This window comes from Dendrobates tinctorius, unplaced genomic scaffold (assembly GCF_039654945.1).
Source record: "Dendrobates tinctorius isolate UK_male_01 unplaced genomic scaffold, ASM3965494v1 ptg000143l, whole genome shotgun sequence".
Taxonomy (NCBI): domain Eukaryota; kingdom Metazoa; phylum Chordata; class Amphibia; order Anura; family Dendrobatidae; genus Dendrobates; species Dendrobates tinctorius.
The window spans coordinates 14,858,510-14,879,804 of NW_027361810.1; the positions used below are offsets into that span (position 1 = coordinate 14,858,510).

Below are 21,295 nucleotides of genomic sequence, written 5' to 3' on the forward strand. Positions count from 1 at the left end.
GGGGAGAGATTGAAAAATCTTATCTTTCAACCCCGAAGGTTGGGACATTTATTTTACAAGAATAAGTATCCCAATCCTAGCACTACCTGGATTGTATTCTGGAAGAACGTCTATCTTTCTTTACTAGACAGAAGCAATGGCGTAATAAGCCGATCACTTGCCAAAGTGTGTTGATGTCAGTATGGAGAGTACCTCAATGATCAGGTCCCATGTCAGTTCCAGAGGGGGGACCACGAATCAACTAGTTTAGAAGTTAAGGGGTCCATATGATGTAGGTAGGTATCTCTCCTGACTTACTGATACACATGCACACTTAGCTGAGCATGCATATGTTTTCATTCAGGAGAGCAGAGAAAGCGGCTACCTAAATATCGGGTGTTTTAATTCAAAATGTCCAATCCTTCTCCCATCTGAAGAGTCAGGAGATCTCAATACACGTTTGAAGGTTGTCCTGTCAGACCAAAATCAGCAGTTTGGACAACATTAATCTAATGGGGTCTTTTAGGGGGATTTGAAAAATAAATATGACAGTTATTTTAAGGTAGATGCCACTTATTCTTACCATATTTCACATATGACTATATAACTTGTGTAAAATGAAGATTTCTCCAACCTGGAAAGCTGAGGAGGTAACGCCCCAAGCGAAATCATCCCGAAATTCTCCGTATAGAAATTCTTCTTCCTTGTGCATGGGGATACCATGGTTGCTGATGACTTTGGCGTAGTAAATCGCGGTACGTTTTGCAGTTCTTGGTCGCATAGGATTATTGAAATCTACATGGTGAAGGCCAAACTGTATTCGGTATCCATTAACCCACTCAAACGCGTCCATGAGTGAGTTGATAGAATAACCCTTCAGATTCACTCCGTCCACACTGAGAGCTTTTGGGGATTAGAATGGAGCCATTAATTATAGTTGCATCTTCATCTTTAGAAAGAAAATCTACTTAACAATGTATGCGGTTAGAGAAACATCTCTACTACCTATATGCTGTTTTTGGAAAAACCATTAATGTTACACCCATGGATATTGTATTAATCATTACATTATAAGCAAATTTAGAAAACTATAACTAAATCTGTTGTTTTAGCTCCAAGATGATGCGACTAACCTTTCAGGGCTTCATCAATATACGTCTTATGATAGAAAATTCGGGCAGTGTCACCAAAATCAGGGTTCCTGTCTATTGCGACTCCATTTTCAGCGATGTATATGGGGACATCTCCATACTCTTCTTTTACTCAGTTAAGCAGCCTCCTCAAGTCCCAGGCTACCTCCCTGAGATTTTCAGCAGCAGTTCCTGGCGAGTTATCGTTAAACTCTTCTTGGATGTCAATATCATTTTGGAAAGATGGAGGAACGAGGGTTAGAGTTTTATGTTGAACTATTTTTGTGGTGTAGATGTTTATGGAAAACACATCGGCTGTTCCTTGGATGTAGGTCTTCTCCTCATCTGTAAAAGCTGGAAGCCTGGACCTTTGGAGCCCCTGTAACTCACTCTTGTTCTCCACTTGCCATTTCATTATCTCTGGGTAGTCACCATTTTTGAAAATGGGGTGTGCAAACCATCCCAAGGTGAACTGCAGGTAGCGATCAGCAGCTTCTATGTCCCTTGGTTCGATGTGGTCTTTAGGTTCCACCCAATTAGTGTTGAGGGTCACAGAAATGATGCCTCCTTGACTTTTCCGATATTGCTCATCATAGGTATGGTAGACTCTGGCATGGACTTTAATTAGGTTGTGAGCCACTCTATATGGAGCATAACCAGGATCATCTTTCACCCCAGGTGGATAGAAACCAGTACCATAACCAGCAGCAGCAATGGTGTGAGGTTGGTTAAAAGTCATCCAGAACCTGACTCTATCTCCGAAAGTTCTAAAACAAAAGTCTGCAGAGCTGTGAAAAGCATCTAGCACTCTATCATCTTCCCAGCCACCCAAGTCTTGGAGAGCCTGAGGAAGATCAAAGTGGTAAAGGGTCACCATGGGTGATATGTTGCTTGCCAGTAGGCCATCAATAAGCCTATTATAATACTCCACTCCCTTAGTATTGACTGTGCCCTGACCAGTAGGGAAGATTCGAGACCACGAGATTGAAAAACGGTAACTATCCACCCCTAGACCTCTCAGCATATACAAGTCCGCATCTAGTTGATGGTAACTATCACAGGCCATGTCCCCATTGCTATTTTCAAAAATATTTCCTGGAACATGTGAAAATGTGTCCCATATACTTGATCCTTTTCCATCCTCGTTCCACCCTCCCTCAATCTGATATGCTGAGGTTGAGGCTCCCCAGGTAAAACCACTTGGGACTATAGAATAATGGTACATGTCCCTTTCTAAAGCAGATTGTCCGGAGAACTTATCCCAAACAACTTTAGCATTAGAGGGAACTTCTGAAGCTGGTAGAGCTGGTAAGTTTTTTGCATGTATCGATCTTGCACGAGGAACCTCTTTAACTATTTTCATCCTTGGGAAACCATTATTTTCTACAATGCTGGAAATGAGGTAGGTAGATTGTTTGGGGGTCCTTTGTCTGTTTGCATTTTCGAATTCGATGTGATGTAAACCAAATCTTTGACTGTATCCTTCTGGTCCCTCAAAGCCATCCAGGAGGGAACGGACTATATAGGCGCTTAGAGTCACAGTATCATTTATGACAGCTGTAAAGAAATAAGGGTTTACAGGGTCAAAACAGCCAACCACACTAGAAAAATATTACATAAATCAAATATACAGTGAGTTATGTTCTAAAGTCTCTGAGATATAAGATCTATAGTCAGTGACCTCCCAGCTAGGATTGTGAGTAGAACTACCTTTCAGGGCTTCATTGATGTAAGCAGTCAGGTACTCAACCCGAGCTGTGTCATTGAACACCTCTTCGGTGTATGGCGTTGGCATACCATTTCCAGTTATGTATATGGGTAGTCCTCCTTTTCCTATTCTTCTTTGATGAACTTCAGAAGCCTTCTGAGACCCCACGGCACCACAGAGCCATGAAGATTCGGTGGTTGGCCAAGAAGGATCCACATGTGAGACAAATCCTCCAATATTTTCATAATTAGCATCACAATTTTGGCTTTTGGAAGCATTGACCAACCGGGAAGTATAGTGGGAGATGCCAAGGAAGTCTGCAGTGCCTTTGATGTAGGCCTTCTCCTCTTCAGTAAATGTGGGCAGTTCTGCCACTGTGGAGGGGCACTGGGTATTCATGCCAAGAACTTGAGTCTTAACGACTTCTGGATAGTCCCCATTGATAAGAATTGGATGGGCAAACCACCCGATCATGAACTGGAGATATCGCTCAGCAGCGCTCACGTCATCTGGATTATTAGGGTTTTTTGCTCTGCCCAGTCTCAATTCAAAGAGATTCCCACCTGACCTTTCTGTGACGACCGGTACTTGTCATTGTACAGGTGCCAGGCCTTAGCGTGGGCTTTCACAATGTTATGTGACACCTATAAGATATAACGTAGAAGACTTTGTTAGAGAAATACCTTTCTATTCCCGTAACCTCCATGGTGTGAGAACAGTCTGCAAGGATCTAATCATTATTGTGAATCTGCAGTTATATTATTCTGCACGATCATAGTAACCTGGAGAGATAGCGAGACGCCATACATCAGCCAAATATAAATATTTCCATCGTGACTTTTCTGGTTGCATATAAATAATGTTTTATATTGCACATTATTTTCCGGTTACATAGAGTGAGGTTATCCATAAGAAGAATAAGGTCTGGTTTCTTTAGTTTGGAAACAGTGCCCTTTTTTTCTTTTATTGTACCTTAAAGTTTACCTGTCATATTGTAAATGCATAGAAGTCCAGTGGGCGGTGCTAATCAGTGATTGACAGCCAACTTTGTATATAAGTATTTATAAGGAAGGCTATAAATAATGGAGTGAAACTGCCCACTGGACTCCTATTCTCTCACAATGAGCAGTAAGTAACACAGATTAGAAAATATATTTTCTTTAAAGAATTTCATTTCTATACATATTATTGAAATCATTTCTAGTTACTGTTCGTACCTTGAAGGAGGCATTTCCTGGATCTTTGATCCCAGGTGCATGTTCTCCGGTGCCGTAACCAGCGTAACTAACGACTCAAGGTTCGTGGAACGTTATCCAATCTTGAACTCTATCACCAAAATTATTGAAGCAGAAATCTGCATATTCCATAAATGCCTCGATGGTGGATTCATCCTGCCAGCCCCCTGACTCCTGCAGAGCTTGGGGTAGATCCCAGTGATATAAAGTTACTGTCGGTTTAATATTTTCTTTGATTAACCTGTCGATTAACTTGTTGTAATATTTCACGCCGGCGGAGTTGACTTTGGATTTCAGTCCCGTTGAGAATATTCTGGACCAGGAGATGGAGAAGTGATAGACCTTAGACTGTAGACCCTTCAGAAGATACAGGTCATAGTCAATCTTATTGTAGCTGTCACAGGCCACATTGGCGGTTGCATTGTTATCAGCTTGTCCAAAAACATCCCATATGGATTATCCTTTATCCCCCTCGGTCCAACCCCCTTCTACTTTGAAGGCTGAAGAGCCCATGAGGAAACCATCAGGGAACGTATCGTGTAGGAAGGCGTCTCTCTCTGCTGGAGTCTGGACGCCAAATTTATCCCATACAGTGGTGAATGCTGAACGGGATGATGAAGACTTGTCCGATACAGTTTCAGATCTATGTTATCAAATAGAGTATGTAAATTAATGCCAAGATCTTATATACAGTTTATATAGTATATAAACCTTATAACATTTTCTACAATTCGGCTTTTTTCTTGGATGGTCTACAGTTGGATTGTTCATGGATGAGACTCTCCATAAAGATGTCCCATTTTCAGAAGCACTGCAACAGGAGTATGGAGGAGTTCTGACCCCTGCCATGAAAATCAAGGTAACAGGAGGAGATTTAATGCAATGGTTTATATTGTTTTTTAGTATTGAGGTTCCCCTATCCCCATGCTTGATGTAACTTTGTGGGTTCTATGTTCTTGCTAGGTTCAGTACGAAACCATCATGTTCCCACATGCTTTATGCCTCCATTAGCCCTCTGTGTCTGTACTGTTACACACTTACCCTGATTGTATGGACCAGTCATAATGTTAACTGTTACCACCCACCTTTCGTGTCTCCCTCTTTCCTCATAGACTGTAAGCTTGCGAGCAGGGCCCTCTTTCCTCTTGGTATGTGTTATAATCTACTGTATGTGATTATTGTTATGCTGTAATGTCTATTGTCTGTACAAATCCCCTCTGAAATGTAAAGTGCTGCGGAATATGTCGGCGCTATAAAAATAAAATTTATTATTATTATTATTATTATTATTAAACCATAAGATGTGGCCATGATAAAAGGATAGGTGGGATAGATGGATTCTAAAGGTCAGTGCAAATACATCTTAGCTAAGTTGATGGGTTTGGGGCCCCTGTGCAAGAAATGTGTCTGGGCCCCACTCATAGAATCGTAGAGTTGGAAGGGACCTCCTGGGCCATCTGGTCCAACCCCCTGCTCAAAGCAGGATTCGTTAAATCATCCCAGTCAGATGTCTGTCCAGCCTCTGTTTGAAGACATCCATTGAAGGAGAACTCACCACTTCTCGTGGCAGCTTGTTCCACTCATTGATCACTCTAACTGTCAAAAAGTTTTTTCTAATATCTAATCTGTGTCTCCTCCCATTCAGTTTCATCCCATTGCTTCTAGTCTTTCCTTGTGCAAATGAGAATAAAGATGATCCTTCTACAATGTGACAGCCCTTGAGATATTTGTAGACAGCTATTAAGTCTCCTCTCAGTCTTCTCTTTTGCAAACTAAACAATCCCAAATCCTGCAACCTTTCCTCATAAGACAGGGTTTGCAGACCGGTCACCATTCTGGTTGCTCTTTTCTGAACTTGCTCCAGCTTGTTGATGTCTTTTTTAAAATGTGGTGCCCAAAACTGGACACAATATTCCAGATGAGGTCTGACCAAAGAGGAGTAGAGGGAAATAATGACTTCACGTGATCTAGACTGTATGCTTCTGTTAATACATCCTAGAATTGCATTTGCTTTTTTTGCTGCTGCATCACACTGTTGACTCATATTCAGTTTGTGATCTATTAGTATACCCAAGTCTTTTTCACATGTGCTGTTGCTTAGGCCTATTCCTCCCATTCTGTATATGCTTTTTTCATTTTTATTGCCCAGATGTAGTACTTTGCATTTTTCCCTGTTAAAAACCATTCTGTTAGTTGCTGCCCACTTCTCCAGTTTATTTATATCTTTTTGAATCCTCTCTCTCTCTTCTCTAGTATTAGCTATCCCTCCTAGCTTTGTGTCATCAGCAAATTTAATCAGTTTACCCTCAATTCCTTCATCTAAATCGTTGATAAAGATGTTGAACAATAAAGGGCCCAGGACAGAGCCCTGTGGTACCCCACTTGAGACATTCTTCCAACTGGATGTGCAGCCATTTACGACCACTCTTTGGGTCCGATCACTAAGCCAGTTATGAATCCACCTAACAGTTGCCTTGTCCATTCCATACTTAGTCATTTTTTCAATAAGGATTGTATGAGATACTTTGTCAAATGCTTTGCTGAAGCGTCCAGTGTCCAGTTTTGGGCACCACATTTTAAAAAAGACATCAACAAACTGGAGCAAGTTCAGAAAAGAGCGACCAGAATGGTGACCGGTCTGCAAAACCTGTCTTATGAGGAAAGGTTGCAGGATTTGGGAATGTTTAGTTTGCAAAAGAGAAGACTGAGAGGAGACTTAATAGCTGTCTACAAATATCTAAAGGGCTGTCACATTGTCAACTTTATTCTCATTTGCACAAGGAAAGACTAGAAGCAATGGGATGAAACTGAATGGGAGGAGACACAGATTAGATATTAGAAAAAACTTTTTGACAGTTAGAGTGATCAATGAGTGGAACAGGCTGCCACGAGAAGTGGTGAGTTCTCCTTCAATGGAAGTCTTCAAACAGAGGCTGGACAGACATCTGACTGGGATGATTTAGCGAATCCTGCTTTGAGCAGGGGGTTGGACCAGATGGCCCAGGAGGTCCCTTCCAACTCTACGATTCTATGATTCTATGATTCTAAGTCAAGATATACTATATCTACAGCATTTCCTTGATCCACCCAATCAGTGATTCCATCATAGAAGGAAATTAAGTTAGTCTGACATGACTTATTAGTTACAAACCCATGCTGACTCTGTTTAATCACTTCATTCTTATCCAGGTACTGACATACATGTTGTTTAATAATTTGTTCAAAGATCTTTCCTGGTATAGAAGTCAGACTCACCGGCCTATAGTTGCCTGGGTCCACCTTCTTCCCCTTTTTGAAGATAGGAACAACATTTGCTCTTCTCCAGTCTTCTGGGACTTCTGGGACTTCTCCTGTTCTCCAAGAATTTTCAAATATTATGGAGAGGGGTTCAAAAATTTCTTCTGCTATCTCCTTCAGTACTCTGGGGTGTAATTCATCTGGACCTGGAGACTTGAATTCATTTAGGTTAGCTAAGTGTTTCCTCACTATCTTTCTGTTTATAGATATCCTGGATTCTTCTATTCCCTTAATAGGACAGTGAAGAACAGTTGATGTCACATTTCCTTTCTGAGAGAAAACAGATGCAAAATAGGAATTTAAAAGTTCGGCCTTCTCAACATCCTGTCTTACCATTTCATCATTTTCATCCTGTAAAAATCCTATAGCATCTTTGACTTTTCTTTTACTTTTGACATATCCCCAAAATCCTTTATTATTGCTTTTGACATCTCTTGCAAGCCTCAATTCATTGTCAGCTTTAGATAATCTGATTTGTGCCCTGCAGGTTCTGCAGACAGCATTATATTCTTCTTTAGATATGCCTCCCTCTTTCCATTTTATAAACATTTTTTTCTTCCTTTTTAGCATGTGCTTAAGTTCTGTGTTCATCCATCCTGGCTTCCTTAAATGCTTCCTATTCTTCCCTCTTTTTGGAATTGTTAACAATTGTGCTTTGAGAATTTCATTTTTCAAGATTTCCCATCCTTCCTGGACATTTTTGTCTTTAAGGATATCCAGCCATTGGATCCCTCCAATTCTCTTTCTGAATCCCTTAAAATCTGCCTTTCTGAAATCTAACCTTGACGTCTGAGTCTTCACAGGTCTTCCTCCTCTAGTTATCCAAAATTCTAAAATAGCATGGTCGCTACCTCCTAGGGTCCCAGCCACTTTTACCTCCTCAACCATTTCCTCCCTGTTTATAAGGATTAGATCCAAGGTAGCAGTTCCCCTTGTTTTCTCCCCTACCTTTTGGAAGATAAAGTTGTCAGCAAGAGAGGATAAGAATTTCCTTGACCTGTTAGTTTTGCCTGAGAGAGATTCCCAACAAATGTCTGGATAGTTGAAATCTCCCATGACAACTATGTCATATTTTTGGGAGAACTTGGCCATTTGATGCATAAAGAGTTCATCCATATCTTCAGCTTGCACAGGCGGCCTGTAGTAAATGCCTACAATGGTGTCCTTTCCATTGTTCTGTCCTTGTATTCTTACCCAAACAGTTTCCACAGAACTCCCAGTCTCTGAAGCTTCAATCTCTGTGCAGATATACGCGTTTCTAACATACAATGCGACACCTCCTCCTCGTTTATCAAGTCTGTTTCTTGCAAATAAGTTGTATCCTTCTAGTCTTGTATTCCAATCATGTGTATTGTCCCACCAAGTTTCAGTGATTCCAATGACATCATATTTCTTTTCCTGCGTTAGTAGTTCCAATTCTCCTTGTTTGTTGCCCATGCTTTGTGCATTAGTATAGAAACATTTTAGTTTTATGGCGTCAAAGCTACATGTGTATTATATATTTATATATATATATATATATATATATATATATTACATAGCCACACACACAAACATGTATATATTACATAGTCTCCTTTATTATGTATATTGCTGTCCCTTACACAGTGCCCTCTCTTATGTACAGTACCGTCCCTTACATATTGAATTATATAGAGCCCTGTTTTTTATTACATACCGTCCTGTCTTGTTAGCTGTATAATGCAATGATGGCTGATGGAGCATGGGAAAGCTACCTTTCTAATGGAGGAGCTGATGGACTGGTAGTTTGGTTACCGGCTGCTCCATCAGCAGTCATTTTATATCTAACAAGAGACAGGACTATGTAATAAAAGAGGGCACTGTAAATAACAAAATTAACAAGAATATACTATGTAAGAGACTGCACTATACATAACAGCAGAGGAAGCTATATAATATAGGACGGCACCATATATAACTAGAGAGGATGGTACGTAATAAGGGATGTGTTATACATAATAAAAGAGGAAACTTTGTAACTAAGGGTAGAGTTATGCAGAATTAGTGAGTCCACTATAAACTAAGGGACTGTGTTAGACATAGTGAGTACACTTTATACTAAGGGACTGTGTTAGACATAAGCGATAACGTCTTCCTCCACCTCCCCCTGTTCCTAAGGCCATTATAAGTCCCCCTTCCTAACATCCCAATCCCCCACACCCCTCATTGTCCTCCTCCCCTCGCATCCCATTATTGTCCTCTCCCCCACCCCATCATTGCCCTCTTCACCACCTCTATCATTTTCTTCTCCCCCACCACTATCTTTGCTTTCTCCCCCACCACTCCCATCATTGCCCATTCCACCACCTCCATCATTTCCTCCTCCTCCATCACCCCCATTATTGCCCTTTCCACCACCACCACCAGTGCATTCTCCCCCACCACCCCATCATTTCTTTTTCCCCCACCACCCCATCTTTGCCATCTCCATCACCCCCATCATTGCCTTCTCTCCCATCAACCCCATCATTGCCTTCTCTCCATCACCCCCATCATTGCCTTCTCTCCATCATCCCCATCATTGCCTTCTCCCCATCACTGCCTTCTCCCCATCACTCTCATCATTGCCTTCTCCCCATCACTCCCAACATTGCCTGCTCCATCACCCCATCACTGCCTTCTCCCCATCACTCCCATCATTGCCTACTCCCATCATTGCCTGCTCCATCACCGCATCACTCCTATCATTGCCTTCTCCCCATCACTTCCATCATTGCCTGCTCCATCACCCCCCATCATTGCCTGCTCCCCATCATTGCCTGCTCCATCACCCCATCATTGCCTTCTCCCATCACTCCCTTCTCTCCATCACTCCCATCCATTGCCTTCTCCCCATCACTCTTTTCTCCATCACTCCCATCATTGCCTTCTCCCCATCACTCCCATGATCCCATCAATGCCTTTTTTCCATCACCCCTCATGGCCTTCTCCCATCACCCCGGGCATCATGGCCTTCTTTCCTCATCACAGTCTTCTCCTCATGTCCGCATCTCCTCCAGGGCCAGGCTCCACCTACACAGACACACACACATACATACACAGACATACACACACACACACACACACACACACACACACAAACGTCGCCATTAGTCACAGCCACTTCACAGGCTGTTAGCCAGGAAGCTCCATCTCAGCGGGACCTTCCACACTGGACCAACCAGGTCCCTGCATTCATCCCATGTGACTCACCCTGGCCACATTATATGGTCCATAGCCACGCCCACCGGGTCACATGACTATGACCTCACCACAGGTCCTTCAACCACTCACACGTTTTACAACAGTGTTCTTTAAACATACCCAATGGGTGGGTTTGTAGGTAACCAGGTCCTCCCATCTCTCTAGTTACCTGGAGACTTCTCCCTGACACCTTGAAGCAACACCTCAGCAATGTCCTTGCTGATCAACACACATACATAAGTCTCCATCTCAAGGCCACCCACCTTGAGATACATAACCATCCTTCAGGATTCTGCCACTCATCCACTCTCTTGGGACATCCACACAGCGCCCCCTAGTGGACACAGTGGTTACTACACCACAATACATACATACACACAGACATACACACACACACACACACACATATACAGTCATACACACGTACACACACAGACACATATATACAGTCATACACATGTACACACGCAGACATACACACATAGACATACACAGACAACTGTTAGGTGGAATCATAACTGGCTTAGTGATCGGATCCAAAGAGTGGTCGTAAATGGCTGCACATCCAGTTGGAAGAATGTCTCAAGTGGGGTACCACAGGGCTCTGTCCTGGGCCCTGTATTGTTCAACATCTTTATCAACGATTTAGATGAAGGAATTGAGGGTAAACTGATTAAATTTGCTGATGACACAAAGCTAGGAGGGATAGCTAATACTAGAGAAGAGAGAGAGGATTAAAAAAGATATAAATAAACTGGAGAAGTGGGCAGCAACTAACAGAATGGTTTTTAACAGGGAGAAATGCAAAGTACTACATCTTGGCAATAAAAATGAAAAAAGCATATACAGAATGGGAGGAATAGGGCTAAGTGACAGCACATGTGAAAAAGACTTGGGTATACTAATAGATCTCAGACTGAATATGAGTCAACAGTGTGATGCAGCAGCAAAAAAGGCAAATGCAATTCTAAGATGTATTAACAGAAGCATACAGTCTAGATCACGTGAAGTCATTATTTCCCTCTACTCCTCTTTGGTCAGACCTCATCTGGAATATTGTGTCCAGTTTTGGGCACCACATTTTAAAAAAGACATCAACAAACTGGAGCAAGTTCAGAAAAGAGCGACCAGAATGGTGACCGGTCTGCAAACCCTGTCTTATGAGGAAAGGTTGCAGGATTTGGGAATGTTTAGTTTGCAAAAGAGAAGACTGAGAGGAGACTTAATAGCTGTCTACAAATATCTAAAGGGCTGTCACATTGTAGAAGGATCAACTTTATTCTCATTTGCACAAGGAAAGACTAGAAGCAATGGGATGAAACTGAATGGGAGGAGACACAGATTAGATATTAGAAAAAACTTTTTGACAGTTAGAGTGATCAATGAGTGGAACAGGCTGCCACGAGAAGTGGTGAGTTCTCCTTCAATGGAAGTCTTCAAACAGAGGCTGGACAGACATCTGACTGGGATGATTTAGTGAATCCTGCTTTGAGCAGGGGGTTGGACCAGATGGCCCAGGAGGTCCCTTCCAACTCTACGATTCTATGATTCTATGATACACAGACAGACATACACACAGACACACATACATACACACACATACATACATACAAACACAGACATACACACACAAACATACACACAGACATACACACACACATAGACACAGACATACACACATACATCATACACACATACATACACACATATACACATACAAATGACTAACTAACCTGCGGCTGCAGCCACCGTCAGGCCGGCGCCACAGGCACAGTGAGTGAGACAGTCTGTCTCCTCCTCTACTCCCCCCACAGCAGCAGCGCAGCACAGCAGTGACTGACGCTGATATCATCTCACCTCAGGGCTGGCTCCTCTCCTCCTTGCGCCTGGTGCTCCACATGGCTAATTTGAATAATTAGCCATGCGGTGCTGGAGGGGCCCCCTCTCCCCCAGGGGCCCCGTGCAATGCACGGGCTGCACGGGTGGTAGGTCCGCCCCTGGTTTCCACCATTCCTTCTTTTTTCATTGTAGATTTTTTTGTGATTTGTGTGGAGTGATCACAGAATTGCACACACTCAGTAATGATGATATAGGGGTTGGGGCGAGCAAATAAAGACTTATTGGTGAGTGTCTCATCAGTGGTGGGGTGCTAGCTGTGTAAAATGGTCCCGATTTACACGATCCTGAGTAGTCCTGAGAATTGGTAAGGGGTGACCAATGCCTATATATGGGGGGCCAGCTGGGTGTACAGAGCTGGTAAATCTGAAACTAAAGGTGGGCAACCAGGGACGATAGACCCAAGTGAAGAATAGTTGGACCACCCAGGCTTGGTGGTGAGGTTTTGTGCTCAGTTGTGCTCCCCAACTCTGTGAGATTAATGGGTCAATTAAAGAGCTGCTAACGCCATCATTTTTTTTTTCTGCCATGTTGGATCGTTGTGTGTATATTGGTTTTTAGTCTTGAAGGGGTTTTAGATCTTAAAAAAAATAAAAATATAATAAAAAAATAGATAAGCAGAGCAGAGAGTTGCTATAAAGAGCGAGATCAGAAGGTGGCACCTTAGGTCAAGACAAGGATGAGAGCAAAGGAGAAGGAGGCTCTTTCTTGCACATTTCACCTTGGCACTGGCTCACCTTCCTTTCCCGGCAGTTGATGTAGGTAATATATAACTTATGTCATATCCAATGAGGCTGGAAACAGAAGCACTGATTTCTATTGAGAAACAGATGATTAAAGGATAATTTTATGTAATCATAATTCAAAACTATATAAAACGTTGAGTAACTTTGCTGTTTGTTATTTCAGGTTCTTTCCTCCTTTTACTGTATACACAATAGTCATTCCTTCATTGGCGGCCGTCTTACCTGAATATACATTAAAGGTGAGAACAAATTTATCTTCCTCTGATACAATATTTTAGTCACCCAGTGAAAATCTGAAGATGAGAATCTCCACAGTCTTCTCGTTGTGCTGTAAAACAATACATAGGAAAATAACCAAAATCTTATTGTCACCCTCTTGGGGTGACCATTATGTTTTTTCATAATGAGACTGATCCGTAAATAATTCATCTGTATCTGCCCAACAGATCAATCAAATTGTTTTGGCTCTTTTTCACAAAACTTTAGATCAGACTTGTTTTCGGCTGTATGGCAAATAGTTGACGCTGGAGTCCCCCCCCCCCCACTTATCTATGGATCCTAGAGCTGAGCAAATTGATTGGCCGGATCATGGGTTCAGTAGCCTCGTCTGTAGTCCGCGCCTGCCGGATGTGAGCCCTGAAAACATTCTCCCACCTGTAAGAATCCATGCAGCCACGCCTGATTTGTAGGTCTGACGTGACGTCATCATCGCAGTATGACACACACATGAAGTTGTGCCGGGCCTACTAATCAAAAGAGATGTCCGGGACGCCTGCAGGTAGGAGAAGGTGTACAGGGCTCTATATTAAGTGTCAAAAGTGCACCCTGAAGAAACAATACTGCCCCAGAGTGCCTCCTACAATTCCAGAAGACTGCTCCCATAAGAAATATTGTTAGCAGATTGCCATCAATAAACTGCATTTAGAGTGCCTCGATAATCAGTACTAACACAGTGCTTCTCAAGAAGCGATGCAAGCAGGGTGCCCTCAGCAGTGCCAGAAGATTGCGCCTCTGCAAACAATATCGTCAGCAGTGTGTCCCCAATGAACACGGCCAAAAACTGCAGAGCGCCTCAATAAACTGTGCCAAGAAAAATATCAGCACAGTACCCCCAATAAAGATTTCTAGAAGAGCACTCCTTAATCAACAATGGCGGCAAAGCACCCCTTATAAACAGTGCCAGAGTACCCCCCCGATAAACACTGCCAGCAGTGATCTAATAGACACTGCCAGGACGTCCCCCAAAACAATAATGCATGCAGACGCCCTACTTCTAAGTAAATGTTCTCAGCTGAGCGCCCCCAATAATCAGTGTCAGAGGAATATCCCCAATAAACAGTGCTAGTACAGTACCCCAATAAACAGTGCCAGAAGAGCATTCTTTAACAATGCTAGAACAATGCCCCCAATCAACAGTGCCAGATGAACACCCCTTGATCAACAATGGAAGCACAGTACCCCTAATAAACAGTGCCAAAATAGTATCCCCAATAAACAGTGCTAGTACAGTACCCCAATAAACAGTGCCAGAAGAGCATTCTTTAACAATGCTAGAACAATGCCCCCAATCAACAGTGCCAGATGAACACCCCTTGATCAACAATGGAAGCACAGTACCCCCAATAAACAGTGCCAAAATAGTATCCCCAATAAACAGTGCTAGTACAGTACCCCAATAAACAGTGCCAGAAGAGCATTCTTTAACAATGCTAGAACAATGCCCCCAATCAACAGTGCCAGATGAACACCCCTTGATCAACAATGGAAGCACAGTACCCCTAATAAACAGTGCCAAAATAGTATCCCCAATAAACAGTGCTAGTACAGTACCCCAATAAACAGTGCCAGAAGAGCATTCTTTAACAATGCTAGAACAATGCCCCCAATCAACAGTGCCAGATGAACACCCCTTGATCAACAATGGAAGCACAGTACCCCCAATAAACAGTGCCAAAATAGTATCCCCAATAAACAGTGCTAGTACAGTACCCCAATAAACAGTGCCAGAAGAGCATTCTTTAACAATGCTAGAACAGTGCCCCCAATTAACAGTGCCAGACGAACACCCCTTGATCAACAATGGAAGCACAGTACCCCCAATAAACAGTGCCAGAAGAGTACCCCCTGATACACAGGTCCTGCACAGTGCCCCCAATAAGCAGTACCAGGAGGGCAGCAGGGTATCGCCATAAGTACTGCCAGAAGAGCAGCTCTCATGAGTAGTGCAAGCAGAATGACCCAATAAACATTGTCAGGATGTTCCCAATGAATAATACCGCCTGAAGTGTGCCGCAGTAGACCGTGTCATTATGGCACCATTCAGACAGTCCGCGGGCTGGGGGCGCATTCACATGACTATTTAGCGGCTGTACTTTCTCGTCCCTATTAAGCCCACAACAGCATGATGGACGCCTAGGACGCTGTTAGTGCAGGTCAGGAGACCCGCAGTCGGGCCGTGCATTGGTGTGATAATATGGTCGTGTGAATTGGCCATGAGGGGGATTCGCCTGCTCATCTGGGAGATCATCAATATTTCTGCACGTACACTTATCATTAATAACATGAACTCTGGTCTGTGAGGCCGAAGGACAACATACGGCTATCAAGCCTGAAAATAATGGATTCATCGCAGGAGAACAGAAATCTTAGCACACATGTCCTCCTATCATCATCGTGGGGGAAGTGAACGTTAATCAGCAAACATAAAGGATTGTAAATCTGAAAAAGCAAATGGCTTCTTAAAGTAATTGCCTTTGATAAAAGGGGCTGAAGTGCGACAACCAAAATATGTGACGTGCCCCTGGTCACCAAGTACAATATCACTGGGGTCTCATTGCCCATAGCAACCAATCACAGTGCAGCTTTCATTTCTACAGAGCTGTTGAAGAAATGGAAGCAGAGCTCTGATTGGTTGCTATGGGCAACAGTGCCAGTTTTAATAAATGAGGCCTAGTACCTTCGCTTTTCCTCCTCCGAACTTATCTGTTGTCCAGTTTGCCATTTCCTGGGAATTCTTACAATCATGACGTATATTCAGGGCAAGGAAATCAACAGATTTCTGAAAAAAAAAAAAAGTAGAATGTAATTTGTAAGGAATAACAGTGACAGTGTGAACATTCTAGGTCCTATGGACCTAGGTTCTAGGTCCATAGGTGGTCCGGAGGGTCCGGGTACCGGAGGCCAATAGTCCTCTCTGCCACATATGGAGATATCAGTAACAGCACTTGGTAGATGGGGCTCTTTTATAGAGTTGGCATTAAAGACTTTGTCTTTTTCCTGAAAGCTAGAAACATATTTCACACGACTGAACAATCTGACAAACCAGACCACAAAAGGGATGAGGGTTACAAAAGCCGTGACCAAAAGGGGCCATTTTGGTGGAGTTCTTAGAGGCAGAACTCAAATGCCCAAAATGTGGTGTTGTAAATGCTAATAAGTATGATATTTACCAGGAAGTTCCCTCCAAGTGACAGACAGGTGTCCAGGAGTGGCGAGGGTAAGGCCTGGATCACACTTCCGTTTTTTAAAATCCGTCCAATCCGTCGTTTTCCGTTAAAAACGGATCCGCCATTTTTTTGGAGGATCCGTTTTTTGGTCCCATAGACTTCCATTAGCGGTTACCGCGGATCCATCAAAAAAACGGATCCGTTTGCATCCGTTTGCGGTGAAACTGATCCAAAAAAACAGATGGCGGATGCCAAAAAATGGATGTGTGAAACAGGCCTAAAGCAATGGATATCCGTCCACCTGACAACAAATTTATTTTTATGATCATTGGTGACGGCACTGAAAGAGTTAACCCACACTAGCCAAATGCTAACTTTATAAGTCCCTTTATGCAAGTTGTGGTCCCTTGTTACAGCCCCGACTGTCTCACAGATACAAGTTCCTTATAGACACATTAAGGAGAAAATTATGGGGCCGCAAGTGTTATATTGAACTAATTCCTTTAGTCTCAGTAGCACTGCTGTACAACCTCTGACTATATCACCCCCGGTGTATAACATCCAGCCCCCCGACATGTCGTCAGCCTTTACTAACACGTGAGAGTGGTGCAGAGCTCACAGATACCAGCGCGGTCCTGTAATAGGAACCACTGGGGTGACAAGTCAATTCATGACATTTCTTCCTAATAAATCCTCCACCCCCCCATCACCTGTGATATTATTGAGAAGTGGAAGGAACCGCAGCAACTCAGCCACGAAATTGAGACCCCGTAACGTTACAGGGCGGGGGGCCGAGTGCTGAGGAGCAGAAGGCAGAAAAGTCACCACCGCTCTGCTGACCCCATAAACTCCTCTGGTATTAACATCACCACAAACACTTCAACCACGCTGGGAGCTTCATGGCCGAGCAGCTGCATGCAGCCGTACATCACCAAGCACAATGCCGAGTGTCAGATGGAGTGGTGTAAAGCCACCATCACTAGACTCTGGAGGAGACGTGTTCTGTGCAGTGACGGATCGCACTTCTCTATCTGCGGCTGATGGAGGAGTCAGGGTTTGGTGATTCCAGGACGACGTTACCCCCTGACTGCATTGTGCCCCCTGTACAGATGGTGGAGGATAATGCTATGTGCTGTTATCAGGGGGCGGCCTCGGACCCTCAGCTCCAGTGATGGGACATCTTAATCTTCAGCACAAGACATTGTGGACAATTGTAGCTTCAGCTTTGTGGGAACAGTTTGGGGAAGACCCTTATCTGCTCCTCATGACTGTGCCCAGTGCACAAGCTCCATAGATATGGTAGAACATGACCGGTCGCATACAGTATATACCATTCATAATAAACACATACCGCCTGTAGAATACTTCTGCTGATAGATATTGTACACTCTCTCATGGGCGTTCAGCAGAATCTTTAGGTATTGCAGGTCTATTACAACTGTGCGGACATCAAACGTTATCCAGGTGCTGACCAAATCTCCGAATGAACTAAATGCAAATTCAGCATATTCCGCCATAGACTTAAACAGGGCTGGAGCCACCTGCAGAAAGCCTACTGATGTTGCCGTCATGTAATATCACAATTGGTCTAATGTTGGCGCTATTCAGTTCCCGGAGAAGGGTCTTGTAACACTACAGCTGCCCATCGTTGGTGTCTGGAGGGGAGCCCTCCAAGTCCAGCTGTACCTTGTAATGGGTGACACTATACTGCTGTAGGGTCTGGATCTGACCTCTCATATTATAAAGAACCGCACTGTTGCACCCATAACTCCATAAGGGTCCAGCAATAGCCATGAAGTCCTTCTCTGTGGGCTTGGCGATGCCATGACAGTGAAAGGGATGAGGAGGACCCCTCTCCACACAGCTCCCATTGTCAGCGCAGTATCTCCTCCACAGATAAGAAAACTGCTGAAGCCGATTTATGGACAGACGTGTGTTATTAATCTATGACATAACTGGCATGCTCACTGTGCTAGTGTAAATTATTAGCAGGCTCTGGAGGCAGTGACTGTATGCTGCAGCCTCGGGAACACACTTCATGTGATGTTCCTGGTAATAAAGGGTTACTTACATAACATTGCAAATAAAGTCCGTGGAGCCTCATTTAAGAGTCTCAAACACGGGACTAGCCAGATCTTCCTCCGGGGATGGACCCAGCCAAGGAGTGGCTCCTTTCGGAAACCACCATATTAAGTGGCCCTTTAAGTCAATATCCAGCTCCTTACGAGTTTACAGATATGACAAGGGAAATACCAAGGCCAGGTATCCATCCACAGACAGCTGTTTCAGGGTGTTGCCCCTCATCAGTGTGGAGTAGGATTCTGGCTAGGTGGGAGCAATGCCTAGTAGACCAACATCACAAAACAATCACTGACCTCAGGGAGACCAGTCAAAGAAAACACTGCGGCAGCCGGCAAAGGCGCTCCAGTCAGTGAAATCCTAGGTGCATTGCTCCCCGGGAAATACAAATATGCAAATAAAGTCCGTGGAGCCTCATTTAAGTCTCAAACACGGGTAATGGTGGTTTCCGAAAGGAGCCACCCCTTGGCTGGGTCCTTCCCCGGAGGAAGATCTGGCTAGTCCCGTGTTTGAGACTCTTAAACGAGGCTCCACGGACTTTATTTGCATATTCGTATTTCCCAGGGAGAATTGCACCTAGGATTTCACCGATTGAGCGCCTTTGCCGGCTGCCGCAGTGTTTTCTTTGACTGGTCTCCCTGCGGTCAGTGATTGTTTCGTGATGTTGATTTACATAACATTGACACGAGTGCCAGGAGCACGTACCCATGGAAGGCAAATTAATACTTAGAATATACCTTTTCTTTTAATCGTAGAGATGCAAGAGCTGTACATCTGCTCTAGGCTCATCTCAAGGCGGTTTTGGAAAGTGTTTTTAAAGGAAGACTCCAGGCAAAATGGCATGACCCATGGAGGAACGTCATGCTTTGCCTTGACACAAAGGTTCAGCATAATGTCTCCATTTATTTGCAGTGTTGCTTTAACTTTAGGTGCATTGGGGAAATGATTATGAATGTGAACATACTAGAGAGCCTCACTTCATGGATATTAAAGGTGGGGGCCGGAACTAAAAAGTATTTTAATCCTAAATGCCTATTTAATATCATAATTAATTGCTTTGCTAATACACTTTTTAAATTAAGTTCCTAGCATTCCTCTCACTACTCATAATTATTACATCCTCTTAGATGACACTTCATTTGAGTCTCCCAGTGCAGGCTGGGACTGTCAGAAAAGACATCACCAGCGGGCAGAGGCTGCAGCAGTGACCACAGCCTGTGCCCTCCCTGAAAAAAAATCACTTGTAAGGATAGAGCTGGTTTCTGCTTTTCCTATCCTTTCAACGACCACCAACAGTGCACTCTTTTGCTCACTGCTTACTTGGGATCAGATCTGGCAAGTGAGCGCACTGTCACTGTGTCGGAAACGCCATCAGAAGGAAGCTCAGTAGAGCAAAGACTAGAAAAGCCCAGCCCCTGAAACAGATGTCTCTGATATTTCGTTTTGGAGCAGGGGTGGGCAGTCTACAACAGTGACCGCAGTCTGTGCCCCCCCCCCCCCAATCAGAAAAAGACAATCGTAAAAAATATAAACAGCTAGTGTAATGATGGTGAACCTGTACACATGATTATATTAGAAGTGGGTGTAATTGAACCCAGGCCCAGATACCTTGCAAAGCCATAGAAAATAACACAGGAAAGATGGAGTCTCCGGGGCATCAGGTCACACCACTAATATTTAAGGGTATGGTCACTTGTAGCAGATTTGGTGCAGATGTTTTACAGACTAATCTGCATGTTACATCTGGATTTCCTAGTAGATTTGCAGCAGCTTTCACCATTTGCATTACAAAAGGGTTAAGGCTGAAATTAATTCTCCAGACTTCTACATCAGCAGAAAATTTTCAACAATGTCTTCTGTATTGTGGTGTGCATTTTACTGGAAATCCACAACAGTCTCAAAGTCTTCGAGATCAGCATTATTCACACTGGGCTTGATGAGATCAAGTTGCGCTAAAATTATGTGATTTCTCAATGCTTTTTACATCTGGTGTAAGAGCTTTGATGCATCGGGATTAATATGTACAAATATCTTAAAACTGCATGGAGGATGGACTATACTTATCAGCTGAATATCTCCGTTATAAATAAGCTCCATCAGCTGTAACACAAAAATAATGTCTGTACGGTGGCTCAGTGGTTAGCACTGTTGCTTTTCAGCACTGGAGTCCTAGGTTCCAATGCCACCAAGGACAATGACATCGGCAGTGAGTCTGTATGTTCTCCCCATGTTGATATGGGTTGCCTTCCTAAGGCTGCTTTCACACATCCGGCTTTGTGCACCGTGCGGCAAAAAGCCGTAGGGGCGGATCCGGGATGTGCCGGAGACACCGGATGCCTGTGTGGCCGGATACGGTGGCGCCCACATTTAAAAGAGCAGCGCGAGACTCAGAGTCTCCGTGCATGCGCTCTGAGAAAAACCAGTCCGGCGCTGTCAAAAAACATTGCAGCGAACGTTTTTTTTTTTTTTGCAGACACCGGACAGCTACTTTTTGCCGTATCCGGCAAAAACCGGATGTACCCATCCGGCACAGTGCGGTGACAATACAACTCTATGGGACAAAACCAGATCCGGT

At 43.7% G+C, this 21,295-nt stretch overlaps 1 pseudogene; it reads right to left on the bottom strand.

The window, feature by feature from the left end:
• Positions 1-18,212, bottom strand: part of LOC141049123 (lactase/phlorizin hydrolase-like) — a 29,535-nt pseudogene extending 11,323 nt beyond the window's left edge.
• Between the last annotated feature and the right edge of the window lie 3,083 nt (positions 18,213-21,295).